Source organism: Hylobates moloch, unplaced genomic scaffold (genome assembly GCF_009828535.3).
Source record: "Hylobates moloch isolate HMO894 unplaced genomic scaffold, HMol_V3 SCAFFOLD_15, whole genome shotgun sequence".
Taxonomy (NCBI): domain Eukaryota; kingdom Metazoa; phylum Chordata; class Mammalia; order Primates; family Hylobatidae; genus Hylobates; species Hylobates moloch.
This window is the reverse complement of record NW_026652290.1, coordinates 14,573,965-14,601,871: the sequence shown is the minus strand read 5'-3', so window position 1 is coordinate 14,601,871 and position 27,907 is coordinate 14,573,965. Positions and strand designations below refer to the sequence as shown.

Below are 27,907 nucleotides of genomic sequence, written 5' to 3'. Positions count from 1 at the left end.
AAGAGAGAGTGTGTCAGAGGCAAATGGAGAGAGACAGAGAGAGACAGAGTGAGAGAGAGGAAGAGAGAGAGAAAAAAAGGAATAAAGAGACAGAACAAGAGAAGCAAGAAGGGAAGAAGAGGGAGAGGAGGGGCTTTCTATTTTACTATTCTCTTATGTTTTCTAGATATATCTACATTCTTTAAATATCCTTCCATTGACATCCCTTCATTATTCTATTCAGTTTTTTCTGACGGTATTTTAATTCTTTGCTGCATCTCTTGGAGATGTTACCCTGTACAGGAGAATTACCCTGTACAGAAACAGTTTTCCCAGGTGTTCTAAAGTGTTTAAAAATAACTGTGGAACATGGCAAAGAGTCTGAGAAGGGAGTAATCATTTGTCATATCTGGTCATTGTTGTCCTAGCTGTAGAAGTGTTTCTTTTCCAGTCTGTTTGTGCATGGTCATTTTTTCTCTTTAAACATAAATTATTAAATTTGTTTGCCATGGAAGTTTAATGGGAAATTACATAAAAATTTGTTTGTTTGTTTGCAGGGAGGGAGAGATTTTTTTCTTTTAATGTTAGGAACAAGAGCTCCCAGAATGGTGAGGTGCTGAAATGCATATAAGTAAGTAGGTAATGTGGATAAAGTTTGATTGATAGGTTTGTGCATGTGTTTAAAATAAAGAGAAATAGCAAAGTTCTTGGATAACTTATTATGTCAATTTAGTGGTCAGGAAAATTCCAAGAATGATGTAAAAGAAGTGTGAAGAAACTTTAATTTCTGCTATTTAAGGCGGTAATTTATATCAAAAGTTGTTTTAATTTATTAGAATACAGAACATTGCAGAGATATGAAATTAGGCAATGTTAAATTATCAGATTCCCACATACAAGGGAAATGACGTGATATAATACTTCCTAAGTAGTTTTTGCACTCAATAATTACTGCTCAGTTAAAATGCAAGGTTTAAAATGATATTGAAGTACAATCTAATTTTTTAAACATTATTATTAATAATTTTATGATAATATTTGTGTGTATATAGATTCAAAATTAGAGTCATACACCAGACTTTTAGGTTACAGTTTTTTTAGAAGCTGTTTATAGAGGACTTTTCTAGTCCGTGCTGTGTTTTTCTGTAATGTTTGAATAGCATATAATGAGTGTACTGTATATTATAACACTTGTGTAATCTGAAGAAAATAAAACAGCTAATACATTAAGTGCATGATTAGTCTAGATTTGTAAAACAATGATTTTTTTTCATTAAACTTAGTATTTATCAAAGGAATAATAATCTAAATTCTGAACTATGTTATTACATATAGTCCAAATCTCTTAACCATTAAGCTAAGTTAAGCACCAAGCATATTAAGCAGAGTTAAGCAGCAAGGTGCTTAACTATGAAGTGCTGCTATTCCATCAGAAAATAAACATTTCCCCAAAGATCATGGCTTGTGTGTAGCCTCAATATTTGGAACCGATTTAGCCACATCAAAGCCTATTTGTTCAGAAAGAAAAAAGTTACCCCCAAGCTGTGGACTTTCAACTCTTGAGCTCTGCCCCAGGAAATACCCTGGGCAACCGAAAGATATAAGGACACCTGGTCTCCAAGCAACCTGAGTTCCATTTAGCATGTAGCTTCATAAAGCTTAATGAGAACTGGCTATCTCCTCCACGCTGAGAGAGACTAGGTTCAATGAGAACAGGGTGTTCTGGTTTTTGCACTATGTGAATGAAGAGATTGTAAAGCTGTGTGACTCTGAGCAGCCGCCTGAATCAAGCACTGTGGTTCAAAGGAAACTTCTGGTTACCACATTCTGTGGCTATATGGTTTAATGAAGAATAAACCTTAGAAGGCTGATATCCTACTAACTCCTTTGAAGCATTTTCATTAGTCTGAAATTCTACTGATGCGTGTGCCCTGATGACTGTCATTTATTTCGGGGACATAGCAGAGTGCTGAAGTTGGCGAGGCCATGGATTCAAGAGCTACACTGTCTAGGTTTAAGTCCTGGCCTGTGTGAAACCTTAAGCAAGTTACTGAAACTCTCTACAACTAAGTTTTCTCCCTCTATTAAATGGGAATACTACTAGTACTTATTTCATGAGTTGCCATGAAGATTAAATGAGTTGATATTTGTAAAACACTTAAAACAGAACCTTGAATATAAGTACTGTATCAGTGTTTGTTAAATTTAAACAATTACTCATCGTAACTGTTCCGGGCATCGCTGTGTATCCTGAATATCAGACGCCATTTCTCAGTTTTGAAATAGTGCTGTTTTTTAAATTTAGAAAAAGTTTTGTGGGGGTTCAAATGAAGAGCCAATTCATTCTACTCAAGGAAGTAAGGAAAATGATTTCAGTAGAGGTAGCATGAATTTCCCAGCATGAATGAAAGGTAAGGGAGGGGCCTTCAGTCAGAACAATCAACATATACAAATGCAGGGACACATGAAAACACCCATTACAGTTGAAGAAATAGAAAAAATGTTGGTGCACAAACAGAACGGAGGTGAGTGAAGGTGGATTAGTGATAACTTTTGGGATTTATTATGTGGTGATGAGCAGACGTTGAAGATTTTGTTAAGTAGGAGAGTGGCAGCAGCAGATTTACGTTAAAGAAAATAAAGCTGGCAGCCACAGGGGGAAAATGTGCTGGTTGGAGCAGGGCAGGAGGCAGAAAGAACCTGGAGGAAGTGGCTAAGGTGAGATATGAGAGTCTATATTCAGACGGTGACAGTGGGAGTGAAGGCAGTGAAGATTCTTGAGATGATTTGGACGTGAAGCTGATAAAATGTAATGACTGGGTGTCGAGGCAGAAAGAAGAATTACGAATGAATTGCAGTTTTAATAGGCAATCTGGGAGTCTCTACAAACCACTGCAGTCTTCTTCTGTAGACTCCCAGGTTTTTTATTAAAACAGGAATTCATCTTCAAAGTCATGTTCATACTTTCAGGTACCACCCTTAAAAGACTAACTGTAGATTAACATCCTTTCCCTAGACAAGAACAAGTTTTGCTCAGTGGCTTCAGCTCTTATTAAAATATGTCCCATATTTGTAACTACCTCTTTGCCTTTGCCTAATTGCACTGTGGTTTTGCCTTCCTTCCTTGATGTATATCGTATATTACTATGCTTCCGTTGGTTGAAAAGCAGTCCACACCTTTAATAAATCATTTAGTGCTCTGATTACAAAATTGAGTTTCAGACAGAGAATAAATGTTAATTGCATATCACTGAGGACACCTTAAGTCTTTATTTACTTCCAATAATGGTAGCATATGAATCATTATAAAATCTGTAAAATACATACAATTTTAATGAAGAGCATAGAATTATTCACGACCCCTTTTTCCAGAGATTAGCACTGTCAACATTTTGCTATCTTTTTAGAAGAATCTCATACAAACACACACTCACACATAATATATTGTATCTGATATTATATTTTAATAATTTTAATTATAGAACTAACTCAGATCTGTTTTCTCTTTTTGCTCATATGAAGAACTGTGAGGACATTTGAATTGTGTTTATGTACCAGACTACAAAGTACAGAGTCTAAGACTGGTGAAATCATATCCTAAATATAGTTGTCTTGTGAGAGGGCTGGAATAAATAACTGCATTGTAGCTCTGCCCTATAACTCTTCTTGGAAGCTCTGTGTTTAAAGAGTAAAAAAGGCCAAGAGTGCTAGATGAACAGATGATACTAGCTACCTAACGACAAACAGTTACTTGGAAGATGAGCTGCTGTCTACACAATCATGTTTTGCAAAGTGAAAATTGTATATGACTTCCTGCAATAATCTAAATATGTAGATGCAACTAATTTCTTATTTATTAACTAGTGGAAAAACTTAAAACCTTTCAGGATTTTAGTCGTTGGGGATTGAGATTTCCAGAGGACATAAAAAAGAAAAATCAAGCCATGCCTTTGATGCAAATTCTATAGCGATAATGCAAACATAATATTCCTGGGTTGGACAGAATCCATGGAAAACAAAAAGAGAGGAACAGATTGCTACAATTAAGGGTGCTAATATTCTGGTCATTTTAATTCACAGGATCTGGATCTGGTTTGGGTTGGATAAGGTGAAAAGTAGTAATATTGCTTTAAATCTTAATACTTCACTGCTGGAAGATGATACTTTCTCTTTCTTTAATGCAAACTTCTTTACAGGCAAAATATGGTATGTTCATTTTTTATTGCAATAAATAAACCCTTATAGGACCAGCCACAGCGGCTCACTCCTGAGTCCCAGCACTTTGGGAGGCCAAGGTAGATGGATCGCTTGAGCCCAGGAGTTTGAGACCAGCCTGAGCAACATGGCAAAATCTCATGTCTATGAGAATACAAAACATGAGCCAGTTATGGTGGTGTGTGCCTGTAGTCCTAGCTACCATGGAGGCTGAGTTGGGAGGATCACTTGAGCCTGGGAGGTTAAGGCTGCAGTGAGTCACGATCATGCCACTGCACTCCAGCCTGGGCAACAGAGTGAGGTCCTGTCTCAAAAACAAAACAACAAAAACAAACCCTTATGCTCACAGTTCAAAGAGTCTCCGTTTGCTACCAAATTGGAAACCGTGGTAAGCCCATGACTTCTGTAGGTTTTAGGATATCAGAGTTTCAAAATGATATGTATAATCTAAGGGAAAAAGTTGATATAAATATTTGTTTATAAAAATGGATATTATACTTCATTTAACATTTCAGGAATAAGTCACATGAGGCCAGGCGCAGTGGCTCAAGTAATCCTAGCACTTTGGGAGGCCAAGGCGGGCAGATCACTTGAGGTTAGGAGTTTGAGACCAGCCTGGCCAGCATGGTGAAACCCTGTCTCTACCAAAAATACAAAAACTAGCCGGGAGTGGTGGTGCATGCCTGTAATCCCAGCTACCTAGGAGGCTGAGGTAGGAGAATCGCTTGAACCTGGGAGGCGGAGGTTGCAGTGAGCCAAGATTGTGCCACTACACTCCAGCCTGGGTGACAGAGTGACACTCCATCTCAAACAAAACAAAACAAAGAAATAAGTCAAATAAGTCACATTGTTGAGCCCAGAACGCCAGGCATATTCTGAGACATGTGACTAGAACAAAGCAGGAGATGGCAGGCCCTTGAGGCACCCCCAGTTACCCTTGGGTGGGTCCTCCATGTTTTTCCTAATGCCTCTTTCCAGTTAACCTCTCTTCATTAAATGACATCAAAAGCACAGGTTTTTCCCACATGAGATTATGTGGGGGAAGTTTAAATTAGAAACTTTTAAATTTGTGCAACTGGATTAGAAATTTCACAATACGAGTCTTACCTCTAAATACTTCTTGTTTCCGGTAAGGCTAGAACTTGTCTTTCTTGCCACATTTTGGCACTTCCAGTATTCGATAGAAGCAGGAAGTGTAACTGAATATGAAAACAGGGTAGAACAGAATGAGAAAGAAACATGGAACATAATTTCTGATCGTTGACGTAACTTCGCCCAGGGGCATGGGCATATGTTTGAGTAACTTCTGACATTCTGTGATCTCGTGAACTCCGTATCTGCCTTAGAATATGAGTATGAAAATACTGTGATATGTCTAATTAAGAATTTGACTCTGGGGAAGGTAGGCTCATACTAAATATAAAGACAATCCTTTTGCTAAAAAGTAAAGCATTCAATTATATGGATACTGCTAGAAATACATGCCAGCATCTTTATATTTGTTTCTCACAAATAAACTAATAATATGTAGACAAATGTTTGATAAGGTATGTCTGACCTAAAAACACCTTTTTGACTGGTTTGAGGCTTTTCAGTTGCTACAATAGATACTCTGAATGACAAGAAAGAGTTTGGTCCACGTTACAATTTCTTCCCCCCTTCCAAAACATATGGCTTTCCCAGGAAAAAATTTCTCATAAGGATCCACTGTTTTTTATTTGCTGTTGTAAATTTTGGCTGGAAGAATCAGACAATGGCATACCACGGCTGGGAGAATTCATCCAAAACCTCCCTGCTCAGGGACCCAAGAAGGCTGTTAAAGAAAGGCTTAGAAATTTCAGCAACATAGCTCTGGGGCAGTGCACCCTTCCAATGACACTTTCACTAATGTGTTGCCATCTTCCATTTTCCCAGGATATAGTTTCCTTCATGTCTGCATGAGGTTAGGAAAAAAGACAAGGTGCTACAAAAAAAATAATAAAATAAGAGTTTATGTTTCTATAGCATCTGTTTATGACAGTGTATATAAATAAGAATAGTTTCCACCCCAGTACAGGACAATGAAAAATACATATCTTTTTAGGAGTTGGCTTTCTGCAAGTGCAACTAAATGAAAGACCGTGGGGGTGGAGCCGAATATAAATGCAGTGTCAGAACAAAAAAGAACCACCTACAAAAATCTTTCCTTAAAAAGCATCCATTCCTAAAGAAGATGCATGGCATGTAGGCTCACACACAGATTTACTACCTACCCAACCCAAAGTAGCCTCTGACAATGGCTTCTTCGAGAGAGAATTTTAAAACTTGAGGGTTTTCTTTTGTTGTTGTTTTAAAAAAAAAAAGCAAATTACATGACTCTTAGATATTTTTTTGCCAATCTAAATATTTAATAGGAGTTGGCGTGGCAGGGCATGTCATACTACTCCTAAGGGGATGCATTTTTGCAGAACAATTTATTTAAGAATCAACGTTCAGCGAGACAAGATTAATTCCTAAGACCCTCAGCTGTTAAGAAGTGCATCAATCATTCTGCAAGTTTATTTATATTAACATCTTGAAATGGATTTGTTTTTGTTTTGCACACACACACATATATATAAGTATTTTAAAAATATGACTATGTACACATATGCATAGGCATGTGTGAGTATAGTAATATTTTTGAATGCATGGGTGTGCGAATTGGATGGGATGCTTTTCCATTTACAGGCTCCATGGTGCACTGCAGGAGTATACCATCCCTGGCTCCCTGGCAATAAATATTAAAAATACCTTCCATGGTTGTGGCTTCCAAAAACATCTTCGCATATCCCCAAACACTTCCTGGAGAACAGTAATGCCCTGGTTGAGAATTGTTCCATGAACCACCGATAAGCAAGTTGCAGACTGTTTCATTTTGAAGTCCAGGTAGCTTGAAGCTGGCTTCACTGCATACAGCACTGTCTCTGTGTCCAAGGGCTGTTTGCAGAGAATTTCTCCAGCAGAGGAAAAAAGATGTTCAAGTTTGAATTTTGGTAAAACTATAAAAAACAAACTGGAACCTCAAACTTCAACCTAGATAGATGACCCTTCCTTTTTCGGTATTATGTTTTGACGTTTAATGAATTATTTCAAACATTTTAGAAATGTTAGATTTCGATTTCTATATTTTGTAGATTTCAAATTTCTTTAATGTGGTTTAAAAAAAATTCTCCCAACGTATTCTGGGAAAGACAGACACAGAAAATGTTAATAAATTAGGTTGTCTAAAATGAGAGAAATTTGACCCCTACAATGTCACAAGTATTGTATTACATGCTTTGTATAAATTTTTTCTTTGTATCCACATACCAGCCCTGCATGACAGATGCTATTATCACCATTTTACACATGAGAAAACTGAGCCAAACAAAGTTTAGGAAACGCTATAAAGTATTAGTAAGCTATATGTCACTTTTAGAATGCATGGGTTTAAAAGTTAATGTGTTTCTAACTTTGACACCAATAAACATATTTATTTTGATACTAATTAAAATGTAAATATATATTCTCCTATCACATTCTCATGGCATCCAAAGATAGCCCCTTCATTGAAATTAGATTTGCTTCAGTTATTTTTAATGATTGCTCAAAAAAGTGTGAAAGAGAAATTATATCTGTTGACTATTCTAGGGCTTTTCAGGAGACTTAGACTATTGCTGTATGTCCTGTGAGTTAAAGATAGAACACAATGTACTATTCTGGCCCAGATGTAGATACACCCAGAATATCACATGGACTCTAGATGTTTGGTAGAAAAACCAAAAAAAGGAACAGACTGTATCTATATGTGGCAAGAGTGTAAACATGGTAAAAAGGAAGGGTAAATGACGGACAGCCACTTGGTTGTCACTGCCTGCTCTCCCTCCTCCTTCCCTCCTTTCTTCTTCCCTTCTGTCAATCATTCAAGGAATATTTGCTGAGCACCTAGTTAATATCAGGCTTTGTGGTCGTGTCAGTTTGCCCTCTCCCCCAAAAGGCTTCCTACTCACAACATTTTCTCAACTAATCTTTGTCCTCTCTCTGCTCTGGGAGCGTGTCCTTCGTTTTTCTGATCTTCTCTCCCTGGTCTATCACAAGTTCTGTGCTCCATAAGTACTTTATTGTTAGTTTTATTTTCATTAGTCTGATTTTGAGAACTGCAGAGAGAATCGCTGACTTTCTACTTATCCTCCGCTACCTCCCTTAAGACCTTCCTCTGAGTTAGAATGTAAAGTCTTGGGAAAGGGGGTCGGGTGCCCTTTCTCCCTGCTTTTGTGATACTCTGTGGCTCGAAATGGGACTCTAGAATTAAGTAAATAATGTGATTTTTCCCTTAGTCAGCTAGTACCTCTACATTTTGGTTTGCTAAGAAAATGGTCATAGGTTGGGCCTTTGATTTTATCGCTTTTAGGAAGCAAAAAAAAAAAATTAGTCACCTTGCTTACGATCAAGATACAATTGCTTTCAATGGCCTTCTGCAGAACGATCCTTCTTTCTTTGTTTGGTAGATACTCATCACTGTCAGTCACAGCTTTGTTCATTTTTTCATTTCACTGGGCAAGGTTTTTTTTTTTTTCTTCTTTCTTTTCTTTTTCCTGTTAATTTTGTTGTTTTGGGTGTCTTGTGAGAGACTGCCACATAAAATGTTTTACGCTGCCATTCCTTTGAAAAATACCGATTAGGCAGATTAAATAGATGTAGAGTTATTTATTGCACTTAAATGTTACCCAAGGTAACTGTTCCTCTGCCTATTTACACACAGTAGAATAAACCTAATGACTTAAATGCCAGTTTATTAATGAAGCCCTGCTGAGCTGCATACAGCTATAAGAATTATTAAGTCTCAACCTAAGAATGTTAAGGGTTCAGCTAATTCATTGTCTGCCCTGAATTTAATAGGCATGAATTGAAGAATATAAAAAAATAAGTTATTTAAACTAAACATAAAAATGTGTGCAAAACAATTCATTACATATTTCTTAAAGGTCATTGTCCTTTCAGTGATTAATTCTGGCAATTATTTTTAACTTTGTGAACATCAACATCATAAAAACAGCTGCACTATACATTGGAACTGCAATGCATGTAACATCTCCACTTAGCCGGTGTTTGAAAGTTTCTTTTGTATGTGTCCTGTGATACTGTGTAATTTATTTATTCCCAGAGACTTTTAAATTGACTTCTGAAGATTGTTTCCTGTATTTATTGTGCCTCCTTTGATTTAAACAAATAATTGTCAATTGTATAACTCACGAGTTACCACAAATTATTTTGAGGGCCAGATATATACACATATGGAAAGTGAGAGTTATTATAGAAGTTTGGTAATACATAATTTTTTTCAAAGAAGCCTATACCTTGAGGACAAGAAAACAAGAAGATCAGGGACTCACAATACAATGTAAAAAATTAAACACGGATCATTATTAACCCAGATAAATTGCAAATAAGAGAATTATCACTTTCCCCATTTAGTGTAGACACACATAGCGGTTCTATACAGTATAACACAGTGGATAGGATTAACTAGAGTCAAAAAGATCTGGGTTAAATCATGGCTCTGCCACTCAGTAACAATTTAATTTTAAGCAGGTTTCTTAACATCTCTCTGACTCAGTTTCTTTATGCAAAATGATAGTGGTAATGCTTACTTTAAAGGTTTTGTTAACGATTAAATGAGACTATGTTGTATGTAAAATGTCCATAATAGTGTGTGGCACATAGCGAAGTTGCTTTTATTTCATTGCTGTTGCTGTTATAAAAGTTATTTGACTAGGCCGGGCACGGTGGCTCACGCTTTTAATCCCAGCATTTTGGGAGGCCAAGGCAGGTGGATCACGAGGTCAGGAGATCGAGACCATCCTGGCTAACACGATGAAACCCCGTCTCTACTAAAAATACAAAAAATTAGCCTGGCGTACTGGCGGGCACCTGTAGTCCCAGCTACTTGGGAGGCTGAGGCAGGAGAATGGCGTGAACCCAGGAGGCGGAGCTTGCAGTGAGCCGAGATGGCGCCACAGCACTCCAGCCTGGGCGACAGAGCGAGACTCCATCTCAAAAATATAAAAAATAAAAAAAAGTTATTTGACTAAATACAGGAAAAGAATAAAAATTATAGTTACCAAAAAGTAAAAATATTATATATCTACATTTATATGTACATCCACGTGAGAGATAACCATTCTGGGCACTGTAAACAAAGGTATGTATATACGAAGACAGGAATAAACAAGGTGAAGCCATTTATTAAAATTTGTGGAAGGCCGAACTTTTGAGGCCTTCTTCATGATTTTATATTTGAACTTTAAAATCACCTAGACTCAAGCCACTGTTAAAATTTAACTGACATTGCACATATATAAATTCAAGTTGTAGTTTCTGTAACAAAGCTTTGTCTTTACCCTGAAATCAGTATTTATTTAGTATTTGTTGGGTTATTTTTATAAAATAGCCAAAATGATTTAGTTCTCAGTGATTGTACTACTCACTAAAGAGCAAACGGTCAGGAGTACTTAAAATTCACAACCATGTTATCGACCACACTTTTTCAAAGATCATGGCGGCCCCTTTCACAAGTGATGTTTTTATTAAAGTTTCTTCAGAGATTATCCAGAATTCTCCTGAACAATTTAACCTTTCCTGTAATGCTTTAAAAGAAAGACATAAAGTTAACAAGATTGCCGAATGCTGGGTTGGTGGCCTTCAGTATTCGTTTTCCTTGGCATTACAAATATTTATGTTTAATTACTTCACTAACTCATTATCTGGTGAATATAGTAGATGAAGTTTATTTAGTTAATGCGTTATCGTTATCCTAGATACAATGAATTGTGTAACACGAGACAGTTTAGATTCATTTGGTTTAATTAAGGTAGTCAGGGTCCTTATAAATAGGGCCTGAAATAATGACTCCCACTTTCTAATAGTTACTAGATTACTATAGGTTATTTAAAAATTGTTTTAAAGTCCTTCGGGTACATTGCTTACTAATTATGGATGTTAAATGATAATCATGTTTAGTAGAAACCTTAGGTAATTTCATTAAATCACAGGATTAACAAATCCCTTTTTGAATATTTATATACTGTTGGTGGGAATGCTAACTATTTCATCCACTGTGGAAAGCACTTCGTTCCTCAAGGAACTTAAAATAGAACTGCCATTCAACCCCGCAATCCCACCACTGAGTAGATACCTGAAGGAAAATAAGTCATTCTGTCATAAGGAATACATGGACTTACATGTTCATTGGAGTGCAATTCACAACAGCAATAGCAAAAACAAATGGAATCAACCTAAATGCCCATCAACAGTTGATTGGATAAAGAAAATGGGGTACATATACACCATAGAATACTATGCAGCTATAAGAAAGAATGAAATCATGCCCTTGGTAGCAACGTGGATGGAGCTGGAGGAGATTAAGCCACAAAACGCAAGAATAGAAAATCAAATACCACATATTCTCACCTGTAAGTGGGAGCTAAATATTGGACCCACATGATTGTAAAGATGGGAACAATAGACACTGGGAGTCACTAGACAGAGGATGGTAGGAGGCGGGTATGGGCTGAAGAAACACCTGTTGAGTTCTATGCTTATGGCCTAGGAGATGAGATTGGTAGGGACCCAAGCCTCAGAGTCACACAGTCTACCCATGTAACAAACCTGCACGTGTACCTTTCAATCTATAATAAAAGGTGAAATTAAAAAACCAAATTCCTTTTCCATTCTTAGGTGAAAATATATGTGACAACATCAAGTAGACCTTTTTCATCGAAGACTGTCATAGGGAAGAACGTGATAGGGAAACTGTTGAAGACAGAATGGAAAATAACACAGATGTTAACAGAGCTAATTTTAAGTTGTGTTTCTGTGTATATGTGAGTGCATAAAGCATGTGATTCACATGAAAAGTTGGGAAACACATTTGGTGTTTCCCAGGAGCAATAAGACTAGGAGGCTTTTTAGGTACCCATAGGCAAGAGTTCCCAACTCAGCCCTAGTGGTCATTTTCAACAAAATCTGGATAGAAGCACTCACTGGGTGAGGAAGACCACTGAGAATACATGCCATACATCTAAGATATTATTAACGGCATAATTTTAATTTCATTTCTTGAAAATTGTATCATTCTTGCGGAATGAGTTTGAACATGTTTCCAACTGCGGAAACAAGTAGGAAGAAAGAATACGACTGAATTGGTCTTATGTGAAAGAAAGAAGAATTTCTAAAGGTTTTTTTTTTGGCCCTATAGAATTAATCTGTTACATTTACCATCCTGGAACTTCCTCCCAGAGCCCCAGGGAAACTTTTGTCTGCACATAAGTCTATATATTAAATAAAACATGCACCCAGGTATTCTCTTAATCCTTTTAGACCTAGAATCTCAATTTCTTCTATAGCTTTCCAAGAATCCAAGGTTTTTTGTTTTCTTTTTTAAACATCCTACTTTTTATGTATTTAATAATTCTTTGTCTTCTTCAAACAGAATTTTCAAACAAACTTAAAATGAATCAGAGAATCAGGGCTGATTCTGGAGAATTGTGGGGTTGATAAAACTTGTCTTGGTCTTTCCTGCTGCCTACTAAGTTACCTTCTGCTTCTGTTTGCAGAACATTTGCTGTTGGTTACTGTAAACCTCTGAGTATGGAAATAATGCAGTTTGTGCCAAAAATGAAAGTGTCAAAGGAGAGATTTATGGTCTGGAAGCCATTCAAAAATATCGAAGAGATAGATTCTTCAATGGTGTGGAAGAGATATAACTTCACAAGACGTTTCTCAGGATCTGGGGTCAGGCGAGGGATTGATGTGTCCCTAGAAAAAAATGTCCATACCAAGCATGGCAGACCAATGGCAATGACCAGTCTCTCTGCCTGGCAGTTGTTTCATTCACAGCAGATGGAAGGTGAGAGACTAGAAGGAGGTAATTTCTCCTTGGTCATTCTCACTTCTGGGAAGGGCTTCACATCAAAACATTCTCTCAGCAGGTTTAACAGTGGATCACCCTGGTTTATGTTCTTCTTCTTACTTTTGACTGTTGGGCATGTGGAGGAGTACCTTAAAGACCTTCAGTATGGAACCCCACCCAGCCAACAAAACTCATGGAATAGATGTACTCCTGAAACTGGTATAGCAGTTTAATAACTCAGTTGACAGAAAACCCACAGAACAGACAAAAGGAAGTTTTGCAATTGACCAGTTTAGTTGCCTTATATCATGCTTACTCTTTGTAGCATAGACTTAAATTGTGTGGCAAGAATGTAGTTGGAATGAGTAGAATTCGTGGATTTTAGCATTGCAGGATTCTTTATTTTTTGTTTTGTTTTGTTTTTTTGTTTTGTTTCGTTTGTTTTTTGAGATGGAATCTCACTCTGTCACCCAGGCTTGAGTGCAGTGGCACGATCTTGGCTCACTGCAACCTCCACCTCCCAGGTTCAAGCAATTCTCCTGCCTCAGCCTCCTGAGTAGCTGGGATTACAGGCATGCACCACCATGCCCAGCTAATTTCTTGTATTTTTAATAGATATAGGGTTTCACCATGCTGGCCAGGCTGGTCTTGAACTCCTGACCTCGTAATCCTCCCACCTTGGCCTCCCAAAGTGCTGGGATTACAGGCGTGAGCCACCACACCCGGCCAGCATTGCATGATTCTATGGAGCTGGAAGGTTGAGGAAATCCTACAGTGGAGGATTTATGCCTTGCATAAGTCAGAGGGAATTCAACTGGCTATACTTCCTTGTAATAAACATATGAAAATGCCTGCTTTTGGCTGCTGTATACATCAGCTGTGGGCAGTGATTAACTCCTGGCCTCCTCTACTTCCACTCATGCCATAAGAGGAGGGGAGAAAGAATCTTTACCAGCTATAAAGTAATACATATATAATAAGGCTAACAAAGCACCGTGTGTCAAGTCGCAGCAGGAGTGATGGCAAATACATGAGAATGAGTCAATGTCGGATTAAAACAAAGAATGTAATTCATGGAAACCTCTCCAATGTACATGTTGGGATGTGCTGAACCGTTGACTTGAGTGGATTTGTAGCAGCATGTGAAGGTGATTTACATAAATGTGAGCTCATGCCCAGAACACAGATGTGACTTGCAAGTTTACAACCCTGGGATCATGGAAGCTGCACACAAAAGCAAACACAACTGGTAGTAAACAAAACGACCCCTGTTAAATATTTAGTGAACTCCAATACTGTGCTGCTGGGATGAGACTTGAATTAGTTGGCCCCACTAGTTGAATTTCTCTGAAGGGCAAAGCCTGTGCCCCCACCCTTACCTGAGAGTGAAAAGATGACATTGTTGCAAATGAGGGTGGTAACTTGGATTCAACTCAAATGGAAGAGTTCAGGAATGTAGACAAAAACAGCAAGTTGAATCAATCTGCCTTCTAGAAGCCAATTTGGTGTGTCCACCTATAAATGACCTGCCCGCACCTCAAAAATCAAAGTGTATTTGTTCCTCTTCAGTTCACTCTTCTCTCCTGACTCTGTTTCTTAATTCAGCCATGCTGTGATTTTTCCAGCCACCTTCTCTCTTCCCATGATTTAAACAGTTGCTAAGTCATAAACATTTCTCTTCTACCATGTCTCTGGCATTGATCATTGCCTTTCCTTTCTAAAGTCCTTCTTACCCCTCATCTGAAATATTGCCATAGGGTCCTAATTGATCATCCCGTTTCCTGTTTTCAACTGTTATTCCTTTAATCAGCTCTGTTTTTTGTGAGGTTTTTTGTTGTTTATTTTATTTTATTTTATTTTATTTTATTTTGAGATAGGGTCTCCCTCTGTTGCCTAGGTTGGAGTCTAGTGGTGCAATCCTAGCTCACTGCAGCCTTGACTCCTGGGTTCAGGTGAACTCCCCTTGCTTCAACCTCCTAAGTAGCTGGGACCACAGTTGTGCACCACTATTCCTGGCTAATTTTTGTATTTTTTTGTAGAGGTGGAGTTTTCCTGTGTTGCTCACGCCAGTCTCAAACACCTGGGCTCAAGTGATCCACCCACTTCAGCCTCCCAAAGTGCTAGAATTACAGGTGTGAGCCACTGTGCCCAGCCAACTCTATGTATTTGACACTTAAGTTTCCCACAAGGCACTATGGTTATTAAAAAAAAAAAAAAAAAATCTTCAGTCATTGCTCAGAAACTTCTATTTCTGGTAACTTTTCCTTGGCCTACCATTTAAAATCTGCAAGCTACTTTTCCAGTTGCATTCCCTATTAATGTCTAAATTTAGCTTCCCTGGAACAGGGTTTCTCAAGGAGGCACTATTTCCATATTGGGCTAGACAATTCTTTGTTATTGGGGTCTGTTCTGTGCATTGCAGAATGTTTAGCAGTATCTCTGGTCTCTAGCCACTAGATGCCAATAGCACCAACTGCCCAGTTGTGACAACCAAAATTATTTTCAAACATTGTGAAATGTTCCCAGGGGGCAAAATTCCTGCCCTAGACAAAATGGGTCTCTTGTGGTTATCAAGATATGCTTTAGGTTTCTTATGTCTACATGTGTGTTTGTAGTGGGCCATTTGCTTGGAAGGTCTTCCCTACCACATCTACCTATTAAAGTCATATCCATCATTTGTGGTTTAACACAAGGCTCCTTATTACCAAAGTCCTCTCATTGTTTTAACCACTGTCCCTTAATACAAGTGGTTTCCTTTGGAATGACATAACATTTTACGTATTTCTTTTTATTTATTTACTTCTGTATTTACTTTGGGGTTTTCTGGTTTTTTGTTTTTCATCTTTTATTTTAGAATTGGGGTACGTGTGCAGGTTTGTTACAAAGGTATATTGCATGATGCTGGGGTTTGGTATAGGAATGGATCTGTCACTTATGTAGTGAGCCTAATACCCAATAGGTAGTTTTTCAACCTTTGCCGTCCTCCTTCCTCCCCTCTTGTATTTCCCTGTGTCTGTTGTTCCCATCTTTATGCCCAACACTTTACATAGTTCTTAAAACATTTATCTTAATTTTTACATTTTTCTTTTAATTTGGCTGCTAAAAAATTAAACACAGAAGCAAAGTTCTGGCCTTTATTTAAATGTATAAATATTTATAGCCTGACTTATGTAAGCTACTCTATATTCTGCTTGAACTTTACTTTCTCATTTTTTTTTTGCCCCTAACAAGCCTATTGTATCTTCTTGTATGAAATTTTTATGGGTATATAAGTACTAAAGTAATAGTCCTTATGTAATTATCTCAAAGTTATCTCACTGATAAATGCGATTATATGATGCTCTCTTTTATCAAATGTGATAGAAAATAAACCACAGCCTCTTTAGAGAGAGAAAAGAACATACACAAAAACTAGAGCTGGCTGGATCTTAGGAGCCATCTGGTCCTTCATCTTCCCTTTCACTTGAGGTAACGGGAATAGGAATATTGGAAGGACAAATGGCTTTCCCCAGGTGGTAGATCCAGTCTCTTACCCACAGGGCCTGCTCAGAATTTGTTGCTTTCGACTAGTTGTTCCTCATGTGGGGTCTTCAGACCAGCATCATATGCACAGCTTAGAAACTTATTCGAAATACAAATTCTCAGGCCCATCTCCCCCAGTGTACTGAGTAATCCCAGCGCTTTGGGAGGCTGAGACAGGTGGATCACAAGGTCAGGATCTCGAGACCACCCTGGCTAACATGGTGAAACCCTGTCTCTACTAAAAATACAAAAAATTAGCTGGGCATGGTAGTGGGCACCTGTAGTCCCAGCTACTCAGGAGGCTGAGGCAGGAGAATGGCGTGAACCCAGGAGGTAGAGCTTGCAGTGAGCCAACATTGTGCCACTGCACTCCAGCCTGGGCAACAGAGCGAGACTCCATCTCAGAAAACAAAACAAAACACAAAAAACCTCTGGGGATGGGGCCCATCTATCTGGGTTTGGTATAGTGCAGGGTCCTCAAATCTGAGCTTATCAGGAAAATTTGGAGGATCTATTCATATAGACTGGTTATTTACCATGTGCCATATTTAGTGAAAGTTAAATTGTTGTGGATTCTCAAGACCAGATTGTGAAAGGCAGCTGCACTCAATATCAAATTAACAACCTGACCTATTTCTTGAAATGTAAAACTTAATCCAGAGATCCTCTGTTTATACAATAAAAATTTTTACTGTAATATGGTAGTTTCTGTTTCATCTTAAGATAGCATAATAAGTTTGCATCAAGTTTAAAATAAAGTTCTAAAATTTATTTGATGTTGATTTTTATCATGTACTACAGGGAGCAGAAATTCTAAGATTAGGAATATGAAGTCAGGAGAGAGAGTTGAAAGCCTGTTAAGCTTTTGTCTTAGTGAAGAAAATAGATATAAATGCTAACAAGTCATAGGCATCTTCAGAATGATTTGTTTTAATACAATGTAAATATAAAACAGCCACTAAAATAAAAAAATGTGTTTTTATAAGCCAGTAAAAAAAATAAAGGCAAATATGTCAATACAGTAATGAATAGGAAGGAAAGAAAGAAGAAAAGAAAATACAAAGTACGTCAATGTTTATAATAATTGTAAATATTCATCTCAATTTTGTATTAACACATAAAAATGACATAGGTAGAAAAATGAAGGAAGACAAAAAAAGTTATACTAGACCAATACCAAGAAAACTGAAATAGCATTACTGTATTAACGTCTGACAAAAAATAATCTGAGACAAAAAGTAAAAAGAGGGGTTTTTATTGTTTTTTTTTGTTTTTGTTTTGTTTTCTTTTGTTTTTTTTTTTTTTTGAGATGGAGTCTCACTCTTTCACCCAGGCTGGAGTGCAGTGGCGCGATCTCGGCTCACTGCAGGCTCTGCCCCCCGGGGTTCACGCCATTCTCCTGCCTCAGCCTCCCACGTAGCTGGGACTACAGGCGCCCACCACCTCGCCCGGCTAATTTTTTGTATTTTTAGTAGAGACGGGGTTTTACCGTGTTAGCCAGGATGGTCTCGATCTCCTGACCTCGTGATCCAGCCACCTCGGCCTCCCAAAGTGCTGGGATTACAGGCGTGAGCCACCGCGCCCGGCCTAGAGGGTTATTTTATTTGGTAAAGTTACAATACTCTAATAAGATTTAACAATCATGAACATGGATGTACCTAATAAAATATCAGTAAAATATACAGGAAGCAAGTGCCATGAGAAATACAAGTAAAAATAGAATATTTAACCATCATGGGAGAGACTTAAACACACTTACCTCAATACTCAAGGGATTAAACAGATAAAAAGTATTTAAACTTTTGAATATTTGAATTATATAGTTAACAGCCATATAGATATTTAAAATGTGTACCTAACAAAAGGAAATGTACTTTAATTTCAAATAGCCATGACATATTTATTAAAGTTGGCCATTAGATTTTAAATACAATAATATATTTCATATTTTCTGACACAGTTCAATAAAACTAGATAACAAAAAGGAAAGAGATAGCCTCCTTTCACAAAAATAAAACAATAAATAAATATCCAACTGGATGTATTAAAATGCTCTTTTAAATAATCTTTGGGCTATTAAACTACTTAGAAATTTTTGAAAACCATGAGAATGCAACGTGCCAACACCTATGATTTTAGTTCAAATGGTACTCAGATGATATTTTAGAGACTTTATTGCATTTATTATTGAACAAAAAAGAGTATAAGAAATATCAACTATGTGTTTAACTCAACAATCATGGATAAGAAACAAGTTATATATTTTCATTGTAGAAAATACTAAAATTATAAATAAGTTATTGGAGAAGAAAATAAGAATCACCTACAATTATTTTTTTCTTCCCCTGTAATTATAACACATATAATGGACATTATTTTTTTCCTTCCCTGTAATTATAACACATATAATGGACAATAAATAAATCAGGACAAATGCCCCAAATTGTGTGATGTCTCTACAGTTTCAGGGCTGAATTTCTCCTTTGATCTTACCAAAGTCACAAGAGAGACTCAAGAATGAGGACTGTGACAATCGCCATGGAGTGCCTTTAGTTTCATGCATGCACACATAGAAGTTGTGTGTGTGTGTGTGTGTGTGTGTGTGTGTCTGTGTCTGTGTCTGTGTCTGCATGTGTTATGGTGAAGTGATGGGAAAATTGAACCTCCTCAAACCTCTTTTCAGGAATACTGCTTTCTTTTTAAAAGATTTTTGCAAAGGAAAATAAATGATTCATTTTAGCAGATTTGCCGGAAAGATTTCAGTGACGTGAATATTTGGTAAAGATTTAGCCTGCAAAATGAAGTGATGAAAACAGCAAGGGAAAACATATACCAAAAGAAGTAGTAGGAAAAGAATCCCCTGAAGTCCATTGAGGAAAAACCCACCTTGGACACAGTGTAAGAAAGGAGGTTTTCTTATATAAGGAATCCTGATAGGAACACTAGTAAACCTCTGTCAAACAGCAGGACACTCTAGTTCGGCTAGAAGTTCTGGGAAAGGCCACCTCCTTCCTCTTGGAAGGCAGTAGTTTTGTTTTTGGTAAATAAAGTCATCTGGTTCAGCAGAGAGCATCTAAAACACTGAAGGCATTTCTTGTCTGGACATTGATTCTACTAGGATGTAGGCCAGAAGACTACACTCTTCTTTTCAGAAGAATGACAGTAAGAAGTGCCTAGCATGTCCAAACAAGCTGTGAAATCTTATCCCTCCTGCCCCCTGAATAGAGTCCAATGCCCCAAGATAAAGGAAATCCACTCTGTAATCCGATAGGCTTGTTACTGAGCATTTTGCCAAGAACAACACCTTCCCTTCACTTAGTGCCAGGGTCCAGGTGCATAAACTCCAGCTTTATAAACTCAAGCACAAAAAAAAAAAAAAAAAAAAAAAGAGTGAAACCTCTTGACATTTGATATAATGTGACTATGGATTTTCTCAGCAAGGATGGAGAAGAGTGTGCTTACATGTATTGCACAAACACTTTACTGGAGGTCTTTTGGCTTGATTGCTAAGGTCAGAGGACAAACATAGAAACTCAAAATTAGGTTACTGTAATTCTCATTCTCTCTCATGCCACTGAGAGCTCTTTGACAAGCCTACCTTTGAATCTTCAACACCTATCATAGTTCTAGGCATTTGATGGTTGGTAAGCATTTTTCAAAATGAGAAAAGCCCTTTGTTGTTGTTGTTGTTGTTGTTTGATGGACTTAAGTATTTGGAATTTAGGGTAAAAACTGTCTATATCAGAAAATAAAAAATTGCTACTTCAAGTATAAAATAATATATATATAGTGCTATATCATTTGTAAAGCACTTTTACATAAACCATTTTCTTTTAAATCTCACAAATTCCATTTTTATTTTTATTTTCTAGTTTGAGCCAAACAAGGCTCAAAATTTTTAAGGAACTTGTGGATGGCCACTTTTTTTCACAGCCATTTCTCTGTACAAAATGAATGAGCTTGCATATAACATTTTACTGAGTGGAACTAAATATATTTACTACAAAATAAAAAGGGGAGACATCGAACCTGTTGCACAATACCTGTAGAAGTTCATCTGAGAATTTCTTAGAATTGTAGATTTCCTTAGGAAGAATATATGTTAAATCACATACATACACGTGTGTGTGCACATGTATATAGACATACATATGTACATATATGTATATATATGATTATATTTAACATATATAATCAAAATTATATATTTTCAAAAGTTGTGCTACCAAACAAAAAAAGGTGTCAGTGGTCCAGAGGGCTGGACCAGGAAGTAGGTAAGGAGCTGGACAGAAGTAATATATATTGAGCACTCAATTTCTAAAATCTTGAAAATTAGTAAAATTCTTCTCTAAGAGTTAGCAAAATCAAGGCATGCTGCATCAAAACAGAGATAGGCAGGTCCTTTAAAAGACACAATAACAAAGACAAAAGATGTATGCAATCTAAAGAGAAATTGGAGTATACATAAATATATAAAAATCAACTCAAACATTTAAAAAATTAACTCAAAATGAATTAAAGATTTAAATGTAAAACTCAAAGCTATGAAACTACTAGAAGAAAATACAGGGGAAATGCTTCATAATATTGATCTTGGTATAATTTTTAACAATAAGATCTCAAAGCACAGGCAACAGAAGCAAAAATAGACAAATGGAATTACATCTAACTAAAAAGCTTTTTCACAGGAAAGAAAACAATTAATAGAATGAAGAGACAACCTACAGAATGGGAGAAAATATTGGCAAACTTTACATCTGACAAGGGATTAGTATTCACTTGTATAAGAAACTTGACAGCAAAAATATATGTACTCAAGTTGAGAATCTCAACTCTCCCTCCCTGAGGAGTTTTGGACCGTGTGTTTTAAAAAATCTTTGGCAGGTGTGGGGCTGAGAAGCAGGAGGTCACTGATTAGGGCATGGGAGATAAAAAAAAAATGGGATACATATATATATACCAATTAAAAAATGGGCAAAAGATCTTAATAGATTTTTCACAGAAGAAGACATACAAGTGGCCACCAGGTATATGAAAAATACTCAACATCACTAATCATCAGGGAAAGGCAAACCAAGACCACGATGAGATACCACCTCACTCCAGTTAGAATTGCTGTTATCAAAAAAACAAAAGAAAACAAGTGTTGGCGAGTATGTGAAGAAAAGCAAACACTTACACATTGGTAATGGGATTGCAAAATTAGTACAATCACTACATAAATGGTACAGAATTTCCTCAAAAAATTAAAGATAGAACGACTATATGACCCAGGAATTCCACTACTGGGTATGTATTCAGAAGAAATAAAGTCAGTGTGTCTAAGAGATATGTGCATTCCTGTGTTTATTGCACAACTATTTACAATAGTCAAGATATGAAATCAACCTAAGTGTCCAACAACAGATGAATAGATAAAGAAAATGTTCACACACAGACACACGCACACACCATGTAATACTATTCAGCCATTAAAAAAAAAATGAAATCTTGTCACTTGTGGCTGCATGGATGGACCTGGAGGGCATCATGTTTAGCGAAATAAGCCAGACATGGAAATACAAATACTGCATGATTTCACATATATGTGGAATCTAAAATAATAGTTTCACATATATGTGGAATCTAAAATAAAAGTTAACATCATAGAAGCAGCAAGTAGAAGAGTGTTTACCAGAGACTAGGGAGGGGTAGCATGGGTAGGGGAGGATAGGGAGAGATTGATCAATGGGTACAAAGTTACAATTAGGAGAAATAAGTTCTGGTGTCCATTGCCCAGTAGGGTGGCTATGGTTAAGAGTAAAGTATTGTATATTGCAACATAGCTAGAAGGTGTTACAGGGCTGCCATGTTCAAGTGCTCATCGAGCAGTAACAATTCAATACGCCGAAACAGCGGGAGTTGCTGCAGAGAAAGAATTTAACAATCACGGGGCATCCAAATGAGGAGATAGGAGAGAACCTCAACTCTGCCTCCCTGAGGAGGTTTGGACTGTGTTTTTTAAGAAAAGTTTGGCACGTATGGGGCTGAGAAGCAGGAGGTCACTGATTAGGGCATGAGAGATAAAATCATAAATAGTAGAAACTGCCTTGTTGCACTTGGTTCCTCGGAGCGTTCTTCAGACTGTCTGGTGTCAGTGGATCCTTAGAATGCAAGATCTGGAAAACATCTCTTAATGGAAAATTTGAGGTTTCTTAACACTAAAGATGTTGTCTGTAGAAGTCAGGAGCTTGTGATGGGGCTACGTGAATTTCAAGTAGTAGGAAGCGAGAAAGAAGTAGGCTCTAGGGAAACCTGAATAATGCTTGGCCCTGCTTCTACTCAAAGCTTATGCTTTTGGTAAGAAAACTGACAATTTAGTTTTATTAATTTTATGAGGACAGTTTTAGGGCTAGGCTTTTAAATGTTCTCATCACAGAGAAATATTAAATACACGAGGTGATGTATAAGCTAATTACCCTGTTTTGATCATTATACAACGTAAATATTTATTGAAACACCAAATTGTACTCCATAATTATGTACAATGACAATGTATCGATTTAACAATGAAAAAAATAAATATCAAGGAATCAAAAAAAAAAGATAGGATGAAACTCTGGAAAAGGTAAACTTACTTTGTCAGTGGTTTCCTGGGGCCAAGGGTGGGGCTGAGATGGGAGGAGTCTCTGAATTAGGGTACAAAATAAATTTGGAAGATGATGGTAATGACTGTGGTAATAGTTACAAGAATATACACATTTATCCAAAGCATAGAAATGTACACTTAAATAAGTGCATTTTATTGCATGTAAAATATACCATAAAGAGATAATTATATCAAAAAAATCACAGATGAAACAAGAGAAAGATTTCCAGACCTCTGAAATGTAACTTCAAATGGACTGTGTATATTCACTTATGTAAGTAAAGAATGTTTTAATTAAAAGGGAACAGAGAATGATGATACTAGTCGGCCTTGGAAGTATCTGAAAGAAGAATCCCACAAGCTAAAATGAATAGTGCTGATCCAAGCATTGTTCAGGGCAAGAGAGTTCCATTTGATGATTCAACATGACCAGTTCTTTAGTCTGATTCCCAGTTGAGTTAGATGAAAGATGCTGTCTTTGTTTGCTAACATCCTACAATCCTACGATTAATTCACGTGACTTCTCCTTGCTCTATTCCCAAGCACCATGAAAAATTCACAGAGAGTGAACATACACTGACTGTAGTCTTCAAGTGTGTGGTTCCCTTAGCATTCATACTTCTCATTGTAAATAAATATTTTAAGTCCATACATCTGGCTCCTAGGGCCAGATGTGCTGATGGAATCAGACTTTTGAGCTTTTGAGACTGGAGGCAAATGCTGGACTGTGTTAATTAAATTTTATTACTTTATGCATCTTAGTGACACAGCTATTGTATAATTTTTCTTTTAACGTGTGGCGTTTTAAAGCTGACCATCTCCAACAACAAGGGTCTTGCTAACCACAGGGTCCTCTGTTTTGCCCAGCACCTTATTGGATTTCAAAAGGTAAAAAGAGTAAATCTCGCTCTTGGTGGTGAGAGATAAAAGAATGAAATCCCCATAGAAATCCAACTTGCAAGATAAGTTTGATGTTTTGTGCGGAGTGTGTGCAGAGAACCCCTCTTCTGTCTTCCATATAAAATTTTCTATAAAACCAACATTTCTTAATAATGCATTTTCATGTTATTTTGGAAAAACTCTAAGAGGAGTTGAGTTCTCATTGTGGGTTGATGCGAGGCAAAAACCAAAAACAATCAACAATAAAACAAAACAAAACAAAACACCAGAAACAATACATCTGAACTCAAAGCCAGGAAGAGGACACGGCTGACATTTAAAGCTATGTTTGAGGAAATTCCTTTTGTAGTTGTTATGTACCTCTAGGTAAAAAGATCTGAAAATTCTAGATTCATTTAAGTAAAATTTTCCAACCTTAAACAGCCAAGGACGTTCTTCAGTTCCATTATTTTTCTTTCTTTTTTTTCTTGCAAGCATGTAACTGGTTTCAGTAGGCATTTAAGAAACATGGCCAGTCTAGTTTTACAAACAGCACTAGCTGAACCAGCCACATTTTTTACCTGCAGGCTGCCAGCTTTCCAAAAGAGGAAAAATCCTTTCATATTTTACTTATACAAAAGACTTATTTGCCTTGCAGAAGGTCTCGGCCTCGGGTTCTCACGTGTAGTCCTCCAAATCAAGAGAACAGACAAGGCATATTCACGAAGAACACATAGGATTATATTTTTGCTCATTGGACACACCTTGTACCTTTGCATTTTCCTTTTTAAGTAAATTCTATATTGCACTCAACTTCATGCAAATCACTAGCAGGAAGTAGGAACCTAAGAGCAAGTACATTTCAAATCATGCCAGGATTCATGCAGGTTCAGGATTGCCCTGTTTCACTAAAGGATACTAGAAAGAAGATGTGTCATTTTCTTCCAGCAAATTTAACCCATCAGCCCTTCAGAAGGCATAAAGACCAGAGGCAGACCCTCTAAATTCTGAACAATTTCCCCCAGGTGAATACTGCAATGGGACCACTGTTGAGGTACTCTCCTCCCACCCTCCTCTATTGTGAAAGAAGCTGTTTATTGCAAGTAGCAACAGGATTTCTTTAAAAAAGGATTTTGTTGCCCTTCTCCACTAATTGCTTTTTTGGCATTCTCCTGTCCACCTCTTTTTATTATCCTGCAAAATGATCATAAACCTATAGAATGTTTTAGACTACAAATGCCAAAAGGCAGAGCAATTTCAGTAAGCCCTGGTGAACCCAGATGGCCCGATATGAAGATCCCCTGGAAACAGACTTTGTTATAAAAGACTCCACATGCAGATGTCAAATGTGAACCAGGGAAAGATAGAAATGCAGAAAGTCTAGCTCCCCTGTCTTGGTAAATCTGGGCCTCATTTCAATTAAAGCTGAAGTGAAGACTCCTCCTTGAATGGTTCAAATGCCTCGAAATGGAAGGGAGAAGTGAGCTGTAGACTGAGGCAAAAGTACATACTGTATTTATAATCGAACACAGCTTTTTATATAATTACATCCTTGTGCACTTTTTATTTTTGGTTCTTAAACAAAGTCACTCAGATGAAATTAAAGAGTGTGCAGGAGAAGGTGCTTCTATGCTTCTTCCAGTTTCTATGGCAACTCAGGGGCATCTTATTCAGCTGCCTCATTGACTGAGTGTGCCCAAGTGATGCTGGCTGCAACTTTAGCTCCTCCCTGGAAAAGGCAGGGAGGAGTGCTTTGTTGACCTTATGGCCACCAAAAGAACTCATGATAGGACTGAAGAAAACCTCTGACATGTTAATTCAACTTTTCCTCATTTTGTCATATATGGTTGCCATCTGACAGTGCTTTTGCCGAGAGTGTTTTGTTAGAAATGTGTGTGTACTTGCCTTTGAAATTTCTCTATTGGTAAATAATCTGTTTTTATGAGAAAGTTCCTAATGCAGCTATCTATATAATGTAAAGGAACCTCCTATATACTATTCGACAAGACACTCTCTTTGTTTGCAGGACCAAATGAAGAGTTGCTTAACTGGGGACTTTAGATGTAAAACTGTATTAGCAAAAATGTAAAAAAACAAAATCCAAGTAAAACGACCAAGTCTGAGACTTGATTCATTTGTTTGTTGTACTAGATTGAATGTTTGCCAAGGGATGTCTTTCCGTCCATGTGTCAGGACTGGGGAAGTGCTGAGGTGAAGATGATTCACAGAACTAATCGCAGCAGAATATGGAGTCAGAGCAGTCATTTAGCAGGAGGGAGGGAAAGAACAGGGTTCACAGGAGCAAAGTCCTTACAAAACTAACTTAAACTTTAAGAAGAAACACTTTCAAATTTTAGGTTAAACATTGCATTAGGTAACCATGCTTTATTATTGTAACTTTATTAAGAGTCACTTTTGAGCACTACTAATTACAGCAACAACAAACAGAGTGGCAGGCAAATGATAGAGAATTAAAAATGTGTGGGAAGAAGGAAGAAAAGAGGAGAGAAGTGAAGAGGAAAGTAGGAAGAGAAGGAGGGAAGGAAGGAGGAAAGAAGAAGCAAGGGAGGAGAAAAGAAGGAAGGAAGAAGGAAGGAAGGGAGGGAGGGAGGGGAGGGAAGAGAGAGGGGGTAGGGGAGGGGAGGGAAGGAAGAGAAGGAAGGGAAACAAGGAAACAGGGAAGGAAGGAAGAAGGGAGGGAAGGAGGGAGAGAGAGAGGAAGGAAGGGAGGAAGGAAGGGAGGAAGGAAGGAAGGAAGGGAGGAAGGAAGGAAGGAAGGAAGGAAGGAAGGAAGGAAGGAAAGGATGGAGGAAGGAGAACATACATGCTATTTTTGAAATGTCTCTGGCATTGGAGTTTCTCTATGCTTAATTTTCTTACATTTCCCTAAACCAAGAAATTGTCATAACGTTTTTACCTCACAATTCCATAACTTTTATAGCAGTAGAAGCTTGTTTGGGTGTGTGTGTGTTTGTTGTCAGAAAGCAGTCTATCAAAATCAAACCAAATATACACAAACATTTAATTTTTCCTTGAGGGACTGTTTGACCTATCGAATTTCCATTGTAAGAGTAAAAAAATATATAGATTGTAAAGTAATGTCTTCTGATTATGACTGTGTGTCTATACAGGTATTATGTTTGTAAATAGTTGTTTTTTAACTAAGTTGATTTTAAGGTTATTGTTACTGATATATGGCAAATGGTTTCAAGAGAAGTGGCTAGAAGGAGGCTAGGAGGGGAAGAAAATGGTATGTATTATATTTTAAAGGTCTTACATATTTTAATTTTAAGATATTATGAAGTTGAGAAAATAGGTTTGTCTCACCAAACTTACACATAAATGTGAACGTTTGCAGATAGTTTATCTAGAATTCAAGGGTAAAAATCAAAACAAAAAGTAGAAGTTGGCCGGGCGCGGTGGCTCACGCTTGTAATCCCAGCACTTTGGGAGGCCGAGGCGGGCGGATCACGAGGTCGGGAGATCGAGACCACGGTGAAACCCCGTCTCTACTAAAAATACAAAAAATTAGCCGGGCGTGGTGGCGGGCACCTGTAGTCCCAGCTACTCGGAGAGGCTGAGGCAGGAGAATGGCGTGAACCCGGGAGGCAGAGCTTGCAGTGAGCCGAGATTGCGCCACTGCACTCCAGCCTGGGCGATAGAGCGAGACTCCGTCTCAAAAAAAAAAAAAAAAAAAAAAGGTAGAAGTTACCATCATGAATTAGAAAACAAAGTGAGAGGGAAAGAAAGCGAGAGAGAGAGAGAGAGAGAGA

General features: G+C 37.4%; 1 pseudogene; it reads right to left on the bottom strand.

Moving 5' to 3' along the window:
• LOC116483823 (calmodulin-like) overlaps nt 1-27,907 on the bottom strand; it is a 66,388-nt pseudogene that overhangs the window by 31,082 nt on the left and 7,399 nt on the right.